The sequence below is a fragment of the Octodon degus genome, unplaced genomic scaffold (assembly GCF_000260255.1).
Source record: "Octodon degus isolate 3935 unplaced genomic scaffold, OctDeg1.0 scaffold00009, whole genome shotgun sequence".
Classification (NCBI taxonomy): domain Eukaryota; kingdom Metazoa; phylum Chordata; class Mammalia; order Rodentia; family Octodontidae; genus Octodon; species Octodon degus.
In genome coordinates, this window is record NW_004524585.1 from 9,678,814 (window position 1) to 9,693,620 (window position 14,807).

The 14,807-nt window shown below is 42.6% G+C and overlaps 1 pseudogene; it reads right to left on the reverse strand.

The window, feature by feature from the left end:
- Positions 1-8,911: 8,911 nt before the first annotated feature.
- LOC101592356 lies at positions 8,912-10,344 on the reverse strand (annotated as a pseudogene).
- Between the last annotated feature and the right edge of the window lie 4,463 nt (positions 10,345-14,807).

Below are 14,807 nucleotides of genomic sequence, written 5' to 3' on the forward strand. Positions count from 1 at the left end.
ATAAACAAAAAGAAGTTTAAAAAAAATTAAAAAAATTAAAAAAAAAAAGAAAGAAAAACTGAAACTTTTTGACTGTCTGCGTGATGTTCAGATTTCAGAGCATTTCAGATTAGCAAGGCTATGCAAATGTTACAAACTACAAAAAACCTTCTGGGTAGTAAGCTGGAGATGGTTCTCAGCACGCAAGTGGGAGACACGAACTCCCGCCCTGTGCACTCTTTGTTGCCCAGACTGTGCCTCTTGCCCTAAACTCCGGTGTTACCAGACCTGATCTTGGAGGGAAGGTCTTTGAGTTTAGCGGGTCCAGGGCTGGAACAGGAGATCTGGAGAAACTCAGGGCTAAAATGGTCTTTTTCCTTCTTTAAGCTCTACCATGGCAGTTCTCGAGACCCATTCTAACAGCACTATTTATATCAACAACCTCAATGAGAAGATCAAGAAAGATGAGCTGAAGTCCCTGTATGCCATCTTTTTACATTATTTATTTACACCTTACTGGATAGTTACTACTTATGAGGTACTAGGTGATAAACAGGGTTAAGACCTGGACCTTGCCAACAGGAAATGTAATAGAAGAGTTATATTTTTAAACTTCTTTAATCCACAGTGATTACAAGACTAAAAGCAGCTTGTGGGCCAGGGAGATGCCTCAGGGCCAGGGAGATGGCTCAATGGTATAAGTGCTTCTCTGGCAAGCACAAGGGCCTGAGTTCAATCCCCGGTTCTGTCAAAATAAATAAATAAATAAATAAATAAATAAATAAATAAAAGCAGCTTGTACAGGAGGTAGTTCCTGCAGTAGAACAAATAATCAGTTTTGCAAGGGAAAAAGGTAGATTGTGGAAAGGGAGCCAAAGATCTATTAAGTGGTGGCCTTCTTTGTGTTACGCATTTTGTTTCATAGTTTTTCTGAACCTCTAAGAGTTGGAGGACTAGGAGATCAGGGAGGAAGCTGGGAAAGAGCATTTCAGAGAAAGAATTTATGAAAGCACAGCCTTGGGAGAGCACCACAGGATGCTCCACTCACCCGCAATGCACCCAGGATCACTAGAGCGAAAGGTTTTCAGATCAGAGAAGGAAAGTGAAAAAAGAGGAGTAAACGCTACCTTGCCCAGACCTGATCCAGCCTGATTTCACACAAGGGGCTCCGCTATTCTTCCCTAGGAAACCACTCGACTAAGGAATTTTAATTGAGAAAGTGATGTAATAAGATTTGGAGAAAAAAAAAAACCTTGGAGGCATAGATCATACGCAGAGCAACCACTTAGGAGGGCATAGTGCTAGTGAAAGAATCAGACCAGGGAAATGGTTATGAGAATTCAGAGGCATTTAGAGATATGAATCCATTGGCTATGGATATTGACTGGATACAGAGGACAAGGACAGATTTGAGTTACAGATGACTTAGATGTCCAGCTTCAGCGGTGGGGTGCACGTGATACCACTTTCTACCATGCAGAATAGGAAAAATGCATGTTTGTTAGAGGAAAATAAAACATTTATTTTTATACAGGTTAAGTGTGAATGTGACCTAGTGAGCAAATAGATGCAGAAGTTTCACCTTACAAAGGGCATCTGGGACAGAGTATGGATTTGGAAATCTGAGTACAAGTGGCAACCAAAGCCATCAATAACAAGTCTATAAATAAAGACAGTAGCTACTGATGGAGTTTTGGAAAACATCAACACTTCAGAGATGAACAGGAAGAAAAAAACCAGTGGAGAAGTCAGAGGCATAAAAAGGTTGTTGCATGGAAGCCAGAGGAAGAATTTCATAAGGGAGAAAAGACTAGCAGCCACAAGCAGAGGTTAGGCGTAGACTCTTAAGCGTGGCTGCCTGGGTCAGTGGCAGTGAACCTACAGCACGCACAGCAGTGGGATGTGGGTATCACCGAAAACTCCGAAAGGTTCATCATCACTGGCCTAGGTTCTGATCTGAGCTCTGCCACTTACCACCTGTGTAAGCCTGTGGAAACTACTCAACTTCTCTACTCATCAATCTCATCATTTACAAAATCTACACAATACTCAGACCTGTCTCATAGTCTTGTTATGGGAATTCAGTGCATTAATATTTGTAACATGTTATGAACTTTTTAGCATCTGGCACAAGGTAATTGCTTTAAGAATATTTCATCTGGGGCTGGCGAGAAGCTCAGTGGACTAAACACCTTCTTAGGCAAGTGCAGAGACCAGGGTTCGATCCCCAGTACCACATGCTGTGCTGGTCCCCCCCCCCAGGTATGCTGAGCAGGCCCCAGAGTCTGTGTGTAGTGGTACATCCCTGTAATCCCAGCACTGGGGAGGCTGGAAACAGGATCACTATGAGTCTGAGCTACGTAGTGAGACCCTGTACCAAATACATTAAAAGAATAGAATAGAATAGAATAGAATAGAATAGAATAGAATAGAATAGAATAGAATAGAATAGAATAGAATAGAATGAGTTGTGTTACCTCAGGCAGTTCCAGCCCAGCCCTGCACGGCTACTGGCTTCTGTGGAGAAGTCCCAGTCTTCAGAGGAGCTTGATTTTTGCAGCCACACCACTTTGGAGGAGCTACTATCTTCGCCGTGGAGCACCGGTCTTCACGGTCAGCGTAGAAGGAAGAGAGGCTTGATGGATGCCGCAGCTGCTGCTCCTCCTCTGCTCTTCATTGTTTTCTTTCTTTCTTTTTTTTTTTTTAAGTTTATTTGTTTTATTTATTGTGTGTGTGTGTGGCCAGCTCAGCCCACCTGGGGCGGGGCTGGCTGGCATGTGGTGCTGGGGGATTAAACCGCGGTCCCAGTGCTAAGCTTGTTCTAAGTAGGTGCTTTAGACCACTGAGCCATCTCACCAGCCCCTCTTCATTATTTTCTGCTGCATGAGCTGCTGTCATTTGCCTTTGAGCCAGCGGAATATGGACTGAATCCTCCAGTAACTGTGAGATACATAAACCTTCCCTTTCTTCATTTTGAGTTGTCGGGTATTTGTCCCAGCAACAAGTAAAAAAGTAACTAAGACAGGAGTGTTTCATCCACTGTCACAGTAAAATCAAGTAAGAAAGGACCTGAAGCAAGCCATGGAGGTGTACACCTATAATCCCAGCACTCTCTCAGTAAGCTGAGGAAGGAAGACCACAAGTTCAAGCCCAGCCTGGGTAACTTAGGGAGGTCCTGTCTCAAAATAAAATAAAAAGATCTGGGGATGTAGATCAGCAGTCCTTGGGTTTGATCCCAGGCATCAGAGGTAGAGAAGGTGGGGGTGGTGGAGAAGACCTGAAAATGTTACTATATCATGGAGTCAGCAATCCATTCAATTTATATTTGAATACCAACTATATGTCAGGACCCAAAGCTATAGCTATGAACAAATGTTGACCTTGCCCTTTGTAGTGCATTATTAACTGGTGGTCAACTTGTTACACCCAGCTGAATTGAACTAGCCAGGTGCTGGGTGTAGAAGTCTACCTGAGGATTGTTGCCGGCAGCATAAGAGGCAGAACTGGAGAGGTTGTGGACAGGCTGTTAGCGAAGCTGTTTGAAGATGCTGGTTCTCTTGGGCTATTCTGCTGGAGGACCTTGTCATATCATGCTGGCTTTCCTGATGAACTTGGCTGTTCTTGTCAGAGGAGAAGCTCAGGAGCTCGGGACCTCGTTGTCACCGAGAATGGCTATGGTTTATTTTGGGGGAGCTCTAGTCCTTATCTTGAGTATTGCTTCCTGGCTCTGGAGGGAAAGATGGTGCACTGCTCAGTTTTCTGGAGAAGCTTGTCGTGTTGGCTTTCCTGATGGGAACTCAGCTTTCCTCATCACTGGAGGAGCTCAGGACCTCACTACTGCTGAGAATGACTGTGATACTCTTTGGGGAAGCTCTGGTGCTTACCTTGAGCATTGCTTCCTGGCTCCAGTGAAGATCCCTCAGCCTGCTAGCACAAATCCTTCATCCTGCTGGCAGAGACTTTCTAGCTTCCACCACTGTCCTTTGGGCCTTTCCAGCACAGATCTGTGAACCCAGGCTGCAAGAGACATTGTCATAGGCTCTAGGCCTCCAACTGACTTGTGAGAGGCATGGTTATGGGCTCTAGGTTTTCAACTGGACTCATGCAGGATATTAGAATCCAGGCCTTCTGCTGAGTTCTTTGATCTTTAGTGTATGGACAGATTTCCTGAAATCTTTGTAAATGATTCTTTGGGTGATTATAATTTTTTTTTTCAGTACCGGGGATTGAACTCAGAAACTTGCACTTGTCAGGCAAGTGCTTATTCTACTGAGGTGTCTCCCTAGTCCCTTATAAAATAATCTTATAAAATGTGTCCTGTATTGTATTGTTCCTCTTGCAAAAACCCCAAACCATGACACTCTTTTTTCTTTTTCTTTTTTTTTTTTTTTTTTTTTTTTTGCGGAACCGGGGATTGAACTCAGGCCGTTACACTTGCCAGGGAAGCACTTATTCCACTGAGCCATCTCCCTGGCCCACATGACACTCTTGATGAAGTTTATATTCTGGTATGTAGCATTTACCTGAATGTGTAATATGCACACTGCTCTAAGCACTTGACAAGTCTCATCTCACTCACACATAGGATGTAGGTACAGTCATCTCCATTGTAGAGATAAGAACAATATACAGCACATAGGGATTTAAGTGAAGTCTCCAAGCCAGAAGGTAGGCCCTGGAATTGAACTAAGCTGGACTGGCTCTAAAGAACAGTCCCTTAGATTCCAACCTACCATTGCCAGGTGGAGCTTGTAGCCTTATACTAGGGTGTTTAGCTGTGTAGAGAAACAATCTTCAGACTGCAGGACCCAGAGCTTTGAATGGGATCTGGTGAGCCTAGACAGAGATTAAAGCATTGCCCCAGCCAACCAACAAAGTCCAAGCTGCACTCCTTGCTGATCTTAGTTTGAGTGATAGAGCAGGAAATGTTAAAGCATTCAATGGAGTGTTCTTCGGTCAAGTCTTTGTCAGGTATACTCCGTTGCAACAAGCTGGATGTATATCAGTTCAAGATTAAGATCTCTAGTAAATGCTTGAAGGGATATATTTTGTATTAGTCATTGATGCAAAGTGTAAGTAAATATTAGAAGCACTTGTGGCAGACTCTCATTCTGTGATAAAAATCAAAGAGAATGATCTGTGTCCTCAACCAAATTTAAGATTACTCAAGGTTGCAAATGGAGATCAGAATGATTTAGTAAATGGGGGAAAAATCTAAAGACTGCTCAGCCTTTCTTTGGTTTGGTTTTGAAGTTGTAGGTTCCAGGAATCTGCATGTTAAGCACTCCAGTTGTTCTGATGCATACTGAAGCCTAAGAATGAATTCCATCTCCACTGCACACTAACTCTGTGACCTTGGGCAAATGACTTAATTCTTCTGTGCTTCGGTTTCCTCATTGTAACTGGAGATAATAATAGGACCTCCCTCAGAGGAGGATCGAATGAGCTAATTTGAGTAATGTGATTAAAATGAAGTAAATTGCTTAGCATGATACCTGACCCCAAAAAGCATTCTGTACATATTTTAAGTGTAAAATAAATAAATTAGTGTTTCAGGGGATAATCAACAGATACAAGTGTAACTTTATTTATTTTGGTGGAACCGGGGATTGAACTCAAGCCCTTGTGCTTGCCAGGGAAGCACTTTTTCCACTGAGCTATTTTTTCCCCAGCCCCTAAAAGTATAACTTTAGAGAAGCTGGCGTTTCCCTTTTTTGAAGATGATATAAATTATATCTCAAGTCAACTTTCAGGAGTACAAGTAAATAAATTAGGGAAAAGTTCCAGAATAAAATTTAAAGAGATTTAGAAAAAAAAAAAAAGCTTTTTCCTTCTATTGCTTTTTAAAAAAAATTAAGGTCAGATGTGACATAGTGTGTGCCGGGATATGTGCCATTTTACAAATGTGTGCTACAAGAATTTCAAAATATAGTTGAAATACATGAATTAGAAGCTTCTCATCAGCAAATAACAGAAAGCCACTGCAAACCACAGGAAACAAATATAAGGGGAGGGGACTTACTGGAAGGATACTGGGATAGTCATCGGAACTGAATAATTAATTGCATAATTCTCAGAATGGCCAGAAGAGAACTCTGTTACCTTCTCGGCTGTCCTCAAATCTTATTTTTCTGACGGGAAATGTGGTGCCTAACAGTTTCAGGCTCTTGGTCTTACAACTCCCAAATAGGACAAGAAATGTTTTTTCTCTCTCAACTCCTAAATAGGATCCTGGCCTCATTCTGTTCTCATGTGTATGTATCAGTGGACCAATCATCGTAGTCTGGGAAGCTGGGTTATTATGACTGGCTCATACTGGTTTACAAACTTATCTGTATCCAATTCCATAGTCAGAAAAACAAAGCCATATTAGAGGACAGACACTGCCATGCAGATTCCAGAGCTAGAGCCAAGAGAATGAAAGGAATAGGACAGAACAGGCACCCAAAGCAGCATCACTATTCCAGTTAGTGTTTACTGCAGGTGAGGTCCCGAACCTCAGTAACTTCAATTTAGTGAAAGAGCAAAATATAAATATGTGCATAAGTAATGTAGAAAAGTATACAAATGCAAGTTATACTATTAAGAAAGTACAAAGAAGATGCTTGTAGCTCTGTGGTAGAGCAATGGCCTAGCGTGTGCAAGGTTTCCACTCCAGAGCTCCAAATGAAAGGAAATCCAAGGGTGAGTGTTAAAAGATTCCTGGAAAGCTGAGATTCTGAATCTTAAAGGATGGGGGAAAAAATCATCATGACCCATGAAGAAAGCTATCATGCCTGAGAGAAATATAAAAGGGAGCATCTGTAAAGTACAGCCTGTTGTGATGGAGGACCCTTCTTGGTAGCTTGCCATTAAGCTCTCATTAGTCACTGGCTCTGGAAAATGACAGAGTTATTAAAGGAATTCTAAGGGCTAATTCACCTTAGAAGCTGATAATGAAAAGGTGCACAGGAATAATTAGAAGGAGCCATAGGAAATAAAAGCGGAGAATCCTACACAGCAGATACTGGAGGATCCTAAGTAGCGCTACCAGAAAAGGGACAAGGAATTGTCAGTGAAAGCAGAGGGGAATGAAAAATCTGATTTGCTCTTTTGGGGGAAAAGTTGTATAGTTTTTATTAACTTGGATACAAGAAAAATAAGAGACAAAGAAATGGGAATATTTAGCAAGGTGTGGTGGAACCTGCCTGTAGTCCCCATATTCTAGGAGACCAAGGTAGGAAAGCTTGAACACAGCTGTAGTAACTTAGAAATTTAGCAAGACCCTCTCTCAAAAAATCTTTAGAAGGGCTAGGGTATAGCACAGTGTAAAGTGTGAAGACCCTCAGTTCTAGCCCCAGTACTGAAAAAACAAAAACAAAACAAAACAAAAAAAACAATGGGGGTTGAGGGACATAGCTCAGTGGCATAAATACCTGCCTGGCAAACAGAAGGTCCCAAGTCTGGCACTGCAAAAAAAAAAAAAAAAAAAAGGTGCCTTTCAACTTGGGGTGAAATAGTAATGGTGTTTGTAGTAACAATGTGGAAGATAGGGACGTTAGGGGAGAGAATTTGGAAAGAGAAAAGAAGTGGATGTAGGGAAAAATTAAGAATATTGATTTTTAGACAAAGCACACAATTGGAAAAGATAACTTTCATGGAACAGAATTTTGCAAAATAAGTCACATTTTAAAATCTCAAAGTTAAAAAAAAATAAAATCTCCAAGTTAGACTACAACAGGCCTTCCCAGCATGTTCTGGTGTAATGCAATTTCCCTTCCTGTGGATGGCTACTTTTCTAGCACTTTGTGAATTCCGTCCTTAACATCTAAATGTTGCTGAAATCAAGATACAGCTTTTGACAAATGTAACTGAATTTAACATAGAGTGAGTGATACACTTGGTTGTCTACATTAACCTGAAAGTCACGAATGTCTGATGGGACAGTGGCATTCACCTTTCCCTTCCTGCCTCTGTGACTCTTCTGCCATGTGTTCAGAGAAGCTGCTTTCACCCTTGTTTTCCCCACCAGCAGCTGTGCTCTTCAAGGACAAAAACTTCTTTGCTTTTGAATCCCAGAACCTGGGACACAGTGGAGGAATGATCATTCAATGGCACAAATGAAGGCCATGAGAATAGGATAAGCGTTGTACCCAGTTGGCACTACTTGTTAGCAGCAAAACTTAAGCTGGTAAGAAGACCTCTTGCCATCTAGGTTCAGGGACCTTACAATGCCACATCTTCTTGTGCCCTCTGTAAAAAGTTTTGTAGCTCCCACCACCAGGAGAAGCTGCCATTCTAAGTTGAATTTGGTTTGTGTTGACAATAAAACATGAATCTGATAGTTTGCTCTGTTTGCTGAATGCTCAGAATCAAATTTGTGGCCTGCCTTTTTCACGCTTTTACTTTGTCCTGATTCCAGGTTTCTGTAAATGATCTCAAATCCTCTTTGGAAAAGGCAAAACACAAATGTCCAGACAGAAGGTTTCAGCTACAGCCTAGCATAGAACTCATGGCTGTGAGTGACTATGTCTTAACTTCAGATTGCTACTGATCTACTTTTCTTTCATAGTTTATTGATGTGAATTTTTTTTTTTCAGGTGGCAAAACCAGGCTGGCGGGCTGACTGGCTGGCTGGCTTTCTTTCTTTCTTTCTTTCTTTCTTTCTTTCTTTCTTTCTTTCTTTCTTTCTTTCTTTCTGAACCGGGGTTGAACTCAGGCCCTTGCACTTGCCAGGTAAGCCCAGGATTTATTTTGGAAAAGACAATTTAATTGGTTTTTGGTGGAGGGCACGGGCAAGAAGGGTACCCCAGGCAGTAATGTCCCCCCAAGGATGGGCTGAGGGCTAAGCTGAGTCTCAGGTGGGTCTCTTGCTTCCAACGCTCCCTTGTACACCTGTCTCCCCATGGGCTCTGGGGCAGCCTCGGGAGAGATGCAGGCTGGAGAGGCCCATTCACTTGGGCAGGACATCAAAAGTCACAGACACCAGCTTCCCTTCACAAGTCTCAATCTTCTTCACAACCACAGCAGACTTGGTGCGGGTGAAGCCACGGCTTTGGAGGCTCCCAAAACCAGGGCTTGTGAGGCCTGCATAGGGTGAGTTCACCATTCCTGCATAGCCACTGGTGGTCTTCATGTGGATGCTCAAGTTCTGCATCCAGCCTCCAGCCTGTTCTCTTCTCCCTCCAGCAGTTTGCGGTAGGTGGCGATCTCAATGTCCACGGTCAGCTTGACGTTCATGAGCTGGTACTCATGCAGCTGCCGGGCCATGTCCTCCTTGGCCTTCTGCAGGGCAGCCTCCAGCTGGGCCAGCTTGGTGCTGGCATCATTAATGGCCATCTCCCCACACTGCTCGGCATCAGCGATGGCAGCCTCCAGGGATGCTCTCTGGCCTTTGAGGTCCTCAATCTCCACCTACAGGCGGCTGATGCTGCGGTTCATCTCAGAGATCTCGGACCTTGTGCGGTGGAGTTCATCCCTGTGCTTCCCAGCCAGAGTCTGCAATCTTCATACTTGATCTGGTACATGCTCTCGGCCTCGGCCCAGCTGCAGTTGGTGATCTTCTCGTACTGGGCCTTGCCCTGGGCGATGATGTCCTTCAGGTCCAGGGAGCAGCTGTCGTCCATGGACAACACCACAGATGTGAGATCTGAGACTGCAGCTCACGTATCTCCTCTTCATACAGCTGCCTGAGGAAGCTGATCTCATCAGTCAGGCCTTCCATGTGTGATTGGAGCTCCACCTTGTTCATGTAAGCTTCATCCACATCCTTCTTGATGAGGACAAATTCATTCTCCATCTCTGTATGCTTGTTGATCTCATCTTCATATTTATTCTTGAAGTCCTTCACCAGCCCCTCCCTGTTGCCAAGCTCTGCCTCCAGCTTCAGCTTCTCCTGACCTAGTGTGTCCAGCTGCCCCCGGAGGTTGCTGATGTAGCTTTCGAGCATGTTGTCCATGTTACTCCTGGACGTCTTCTGCTGCTGCCAGAGGTTCCACTTGGTCTCCAGCATCTTATTCTGCTGCTCCAGAAACCAAACCTTGTCAATGAAAGAGATGAACTTGTTGTTGAGGTTCTTGATCTGCTCCTTCTCCTGAATACACACAGCCTGGATGTTGGGGTCCACCTCCAGGTTCGGGGGTTCAGCAGGCTCTGGTTCACCTGGATGGCCGTGATGCTCCCCACACCACCAGCCCCTCCATAGCCACCCAGCCCCAGGCTGCCCCGGAAGCTGCCGCTGCTGCTCATTTAGGAGAAGCTGGAAGAGCTGATGTGGGAAGCAGGCCCGCTGGTGTAGGAGAGGCTGCTGAAGGCCCGGGGGCCGGAGGTGGACACCTTGTAGGACTTCTGGGTCACCCTTATGGACATGGTGGAAGCTGGAGTGGAGGCAGGCAAACTGAAGATGGGGACTCGAGAAGGAGCCTGGCAGCCACTTCTGGATGGTCTTGATATGAATTTTGCAATCTATTTTACTATTTTATTCAAAAGTAATGGGGCCGGGGAGATAGCTCAGTAGAATAAGCACCTGGCTGGCAAGCGCAGGGTCCTGAGTTCAATCCCTGGTACTGAAGAAAGAAAGAAAAAAAGTAATCTAACAGACAAGGTCCTCAGTTATTCAAGGAAAAAAATAAACTGCTAGGAAAAGCCCTGACTGAGGAGAGGAAAACTTAAGCAAATGGTTCACCAGTGTGGTGTGACACTTTGCAGACATTAAAAATAATATTTATGAAAAGTTTTAATCATATGGGATGCTAACATACATTAAAAAACCAAGATACAAAGGTGTGTATCAGTATTATAAAAAAAATTTAAAGGGAAAGGAAAGAAATATGCCAAAGTATTAATGTTTACCTTTGAATTACAGGATGGTGGGTGATTTCTTATTTTCTCTATACTATTACATATTTTTTCAAGTTTTCTATTTCTTTTACTGTTAGAAAAAGTTTTTTTTAATAGAAGTAGGTTTTAAAAGGTTTTCTAAACATAGGAAAGTAAATATTCTGAGCTGTTAAATATAGAAAGCAGCATATAAAATTGTGTCATAATGTAATTACACCTATAAAAATACACATAGGAAAATAATACAAAAACATGCCAAAATGTTTGACTGTTGCCATCACGCAGTAAAATTTAATGAAATACCTTTTTCCTATAATTTTATTCTTTCTCTCTTTCCCCAGTGAGTTTGTGTTGCCTGTATAATCAGAACTTCACTTTCAAATAATATAAAAACAGCTCCATCAACATAAAAACCTCAAAAAAAAAACCATAAAAACCTCACAAACCCCAAATACCCAGAGTATCTGCCCTGCTAATTATTTATAAACTATGTCTGTGATATATCTAGACTTCCACTTTCATTTTAAAAGGATGCAACTACACATCTCCAGGGAACAATTTTGAAAAAGTATCTCAGTATGTTTTTTTTAGCAGAAACTCAAAACCTATTGTGTTTCTCAGGACTTTCTAGACCATCAAGGCTAGCAACTTCCATACTCTCTGCTATATGTGGAGGGTAACTGCACTGAGTGGACTGTCTAAGGAATAGGTGGTTTACACTGTTCTGTCACCTCATTGATGACAGAACATGGAGGAAAAAAGGTTTTGGTAGAAACCAAAGAGAAGCTGCCATAGCCTGGTACTTCTGTGAAATTGGCGTTCTAGATTGTTATGGGTTCCCTGGGTAGCTACATGATCTGTTGAAAAATTCAAAAAACAAAGGAAACATAATAGTCTTGGTATTCTGAACCCAATCCTATCTCTTGACACAGTCAACTATAGCTGGGGGAACACAAATTTCAGTTCTAGAGCACAGAGTCCTTGTGTTAAGGTGCTAAGCTGGCCTACCGTGTGCCTCAGGCTAAACATTATGGGGACCTACATGTATCCAACACACTCTGTTGTGCTTAAATTACTTACAGTATTTGACTTCCAGAATTCTGCTTTCTCGGCTCTGCTTCATCAAGCCCAGCGTCTCCTCTGTTATACATATACCAATTCTCATGAAGCTTGATGCACTGGACATCTACCAAACCCAAAACTTTTTGAAGTACTGAGTGTGTGTGAAATTTTAATAATCAACAATAAGATGGCATACAGCCAAAATATTCAGAAATCCCCTTACATCTCATCCTCACGGTATTTATACAAACCAGATCCTCTGAGGCTATCCTCCTGCAAGTCCTCCTTTCTAGTTTCTGACATTTAATTTATTCATCTGTAAACACTTACATGGTACTTTACTTTTTGTAAGTTGCTTTTATGGAGCATGAGCTCATTTCAGGCTCCCTATATCCCATTTTTAAAAGGAAGAAAATGTGTGACTTGCTCACATTATAAGGAAGTAGAAAGGATAAAATCTGAATTTAAGAGTCTGAGTTTGGCTTTTGCTCTACAACTGCACACATCTGTTTAACAAATACAGCAGCCTACTTATGTTTGCTTCTCTTTCTCTTACAGTCAGCATGTGCTGTCTCTTCATCTCATACTGAGGATTGAACTTTGGACCTTCAAACTGAGCTACATCTCCAGCCCTTTTAAAATATTTTGAGATAGGGTCTCATTAAGTTAGCAAAGCTAGTCTCAAACTTGTGACCCTCCTGCCTCAGCCTCCCAGAGTTCTAGGATTACAGGTGTGCACCACAATACTCAGCCTAGTTACTGCCTTTGCTCCCTCCGTGTGGTAAGATTAATTCATGGATTTCCTACAAAAGATAATACGTGAATATAAATTCCCTGGACGGATTCAAAATTTCATCTAAGTCATCTTTCAATGGTAAAACTAAGTATGCTATGCCTGTCAAATATCTTGACTTTTTTATGTGACAAAATTTTGGACTCAATCTAAAAATCCATGCAAAGATGAAACAGTTTTCAAAGGCTGTGGGGTCTACTCCAGCCCCTGTTCCGGTCTCTCACTGTGGGCCTTTGAGGATAATGTCAGTCTTCGCAACATAAGACTTTCAGCTCTTGACTCCATAAATAGTAACCACATTATCTCCAAATCCCAGGCTATTAGTCATTCTTTTAAAAAAAAAAAGAAAAGAAAACAATATAATTATTATGGCTTAAATCACAGAAAAGAACATTCAGTTGTAAAGAGTATCAAGCCTTTCTTGTTTGCTCCTCTTTAAGTTATAGTTCAATTAAGTAACAGTAAATCCACACACTAAACATTGCCGCTTAGCTTTTGAGCTATATTGTTCACTCTCATCTGAGTGCTGACTTCAGAAGCAATTGATCATCTGTCCGTCCGTGTGTCTGTCTGTATGTATTTTAACTACTAGGGGCTGAATCTGGAACCTTCGCACTGAGCTACATCCCCAGCCATTTAAAAAATTGCTTTACTTTGAGACAGTGTCTTACTAAGACACTAAGTTGCCCAGGCTGGACCTGAGCCTGCCATCCTCCTGCCTCAGTCTCCCACAGTGCTAGAATTGCAGGTGTACAAATCACACCCTGCTCCATTGACTTGCTTGAGTATGAAGCATCAAATGTACTGACAATAGTGTCATGATCAATAGAATTTCTTTATTATTTATATAAGCATACAACAAATGCTCAACAAGGTGGTGTTAAGCTATTTGGGAATGTCTTTATGACCAACAAACTGAGAGCTCTCCTAGACTGAATTCTTCCATCAGAGGTCTTTAGGCTTAATCCATCTCTTCTGTATTATTGCTATGAGAGTCCAGAGTTCTAGGTAGCCCCCAAAATATCTGAAACATACTTGCGTGTCTTCCTTCTCGCATATCCACACACAAGGGTGCTAGGCACAGTGTGCAAGAGTGTGGTGTGACACAAGAACAGTTTTATCTTCTATAGCCTTCTGCAAAGGAAACATGTCCATGAACAGCACAGAAACCTGCTCTTCAGGAACTAGACAAGGCTTCGAGCATTCATCGATCACAACCTAGACCTTGCCAAGAGCTTGAGATAACCTAGCATATGTAAGCAGCCATGTCCAGGACATATACCAGTTATTCCTCGATTGTCTGAGTGCTATTTTTATAAGATCATCAAAAAACAATATTCTGTTTAACTCACATTAGTATAGCTGTTACAGAAATACCCTTATTAAATAATTAAGTGATGATCTCTCTCCCCTCTCTCCCTCCTTCTCCCTCTTCCTCTTATTCACCCTCTCCTTTTCCCTTTCCCTCTGCCTCTCACTCTCTTTTCTGTTATGCTCTTTTTAAAAAACAAAAACAAAAACAAAAAACAGTCCCTGCTGTGTAGTTAGGCTAGCCTTGAACTCACTATGTAGCCCAGGCTGGCCTTGAGCTCTCAAAATCCTCTTAGCTCAGCCTCCTGAGTGCTGGGATGACAGACATATGCCACCACATATGGCAAAGTGATGACTTTTCTGTATTAACTTTTTAGTTTACATTTTAATTCTTATCAAAGTAACAGGTAAACAGTTTAAAGAATCAAATAATTCTTGTAGGACTTGTAACAAAAAGTATTGGTCTGGGTGCTGAGGCAAGAAGGTTAACAGATTCAAGCCCAGCCTGGGTAATTTAGGGACCTTGCAAAACCCTGTCTCAAAAATAAAAACCAGGCCCAGCGAGTGAGTGAGACAACCTAGGGCCTGGCAGGATCCTGAATAACCAGAGCGCAGGCCTGGTGAGTGAGTGAGAGAACCGGGGCCGCAGGATCCTGCACAGACCCAGAGCGCAGGCCCCGTGAGTGAGATGACCCCAGGCCTGCTGGATCCTCATTCGACCCAGGCTGCAGGCCCAGCAGGGAAGCCTTCAGCAGAACTCCCTGCAAAGAGGCTAGAGGCAAGACCCACCCAGCTGATTCAGGAGCAGAACATCTTCCCAGAGAGACACAAAGGGTTCAACTCT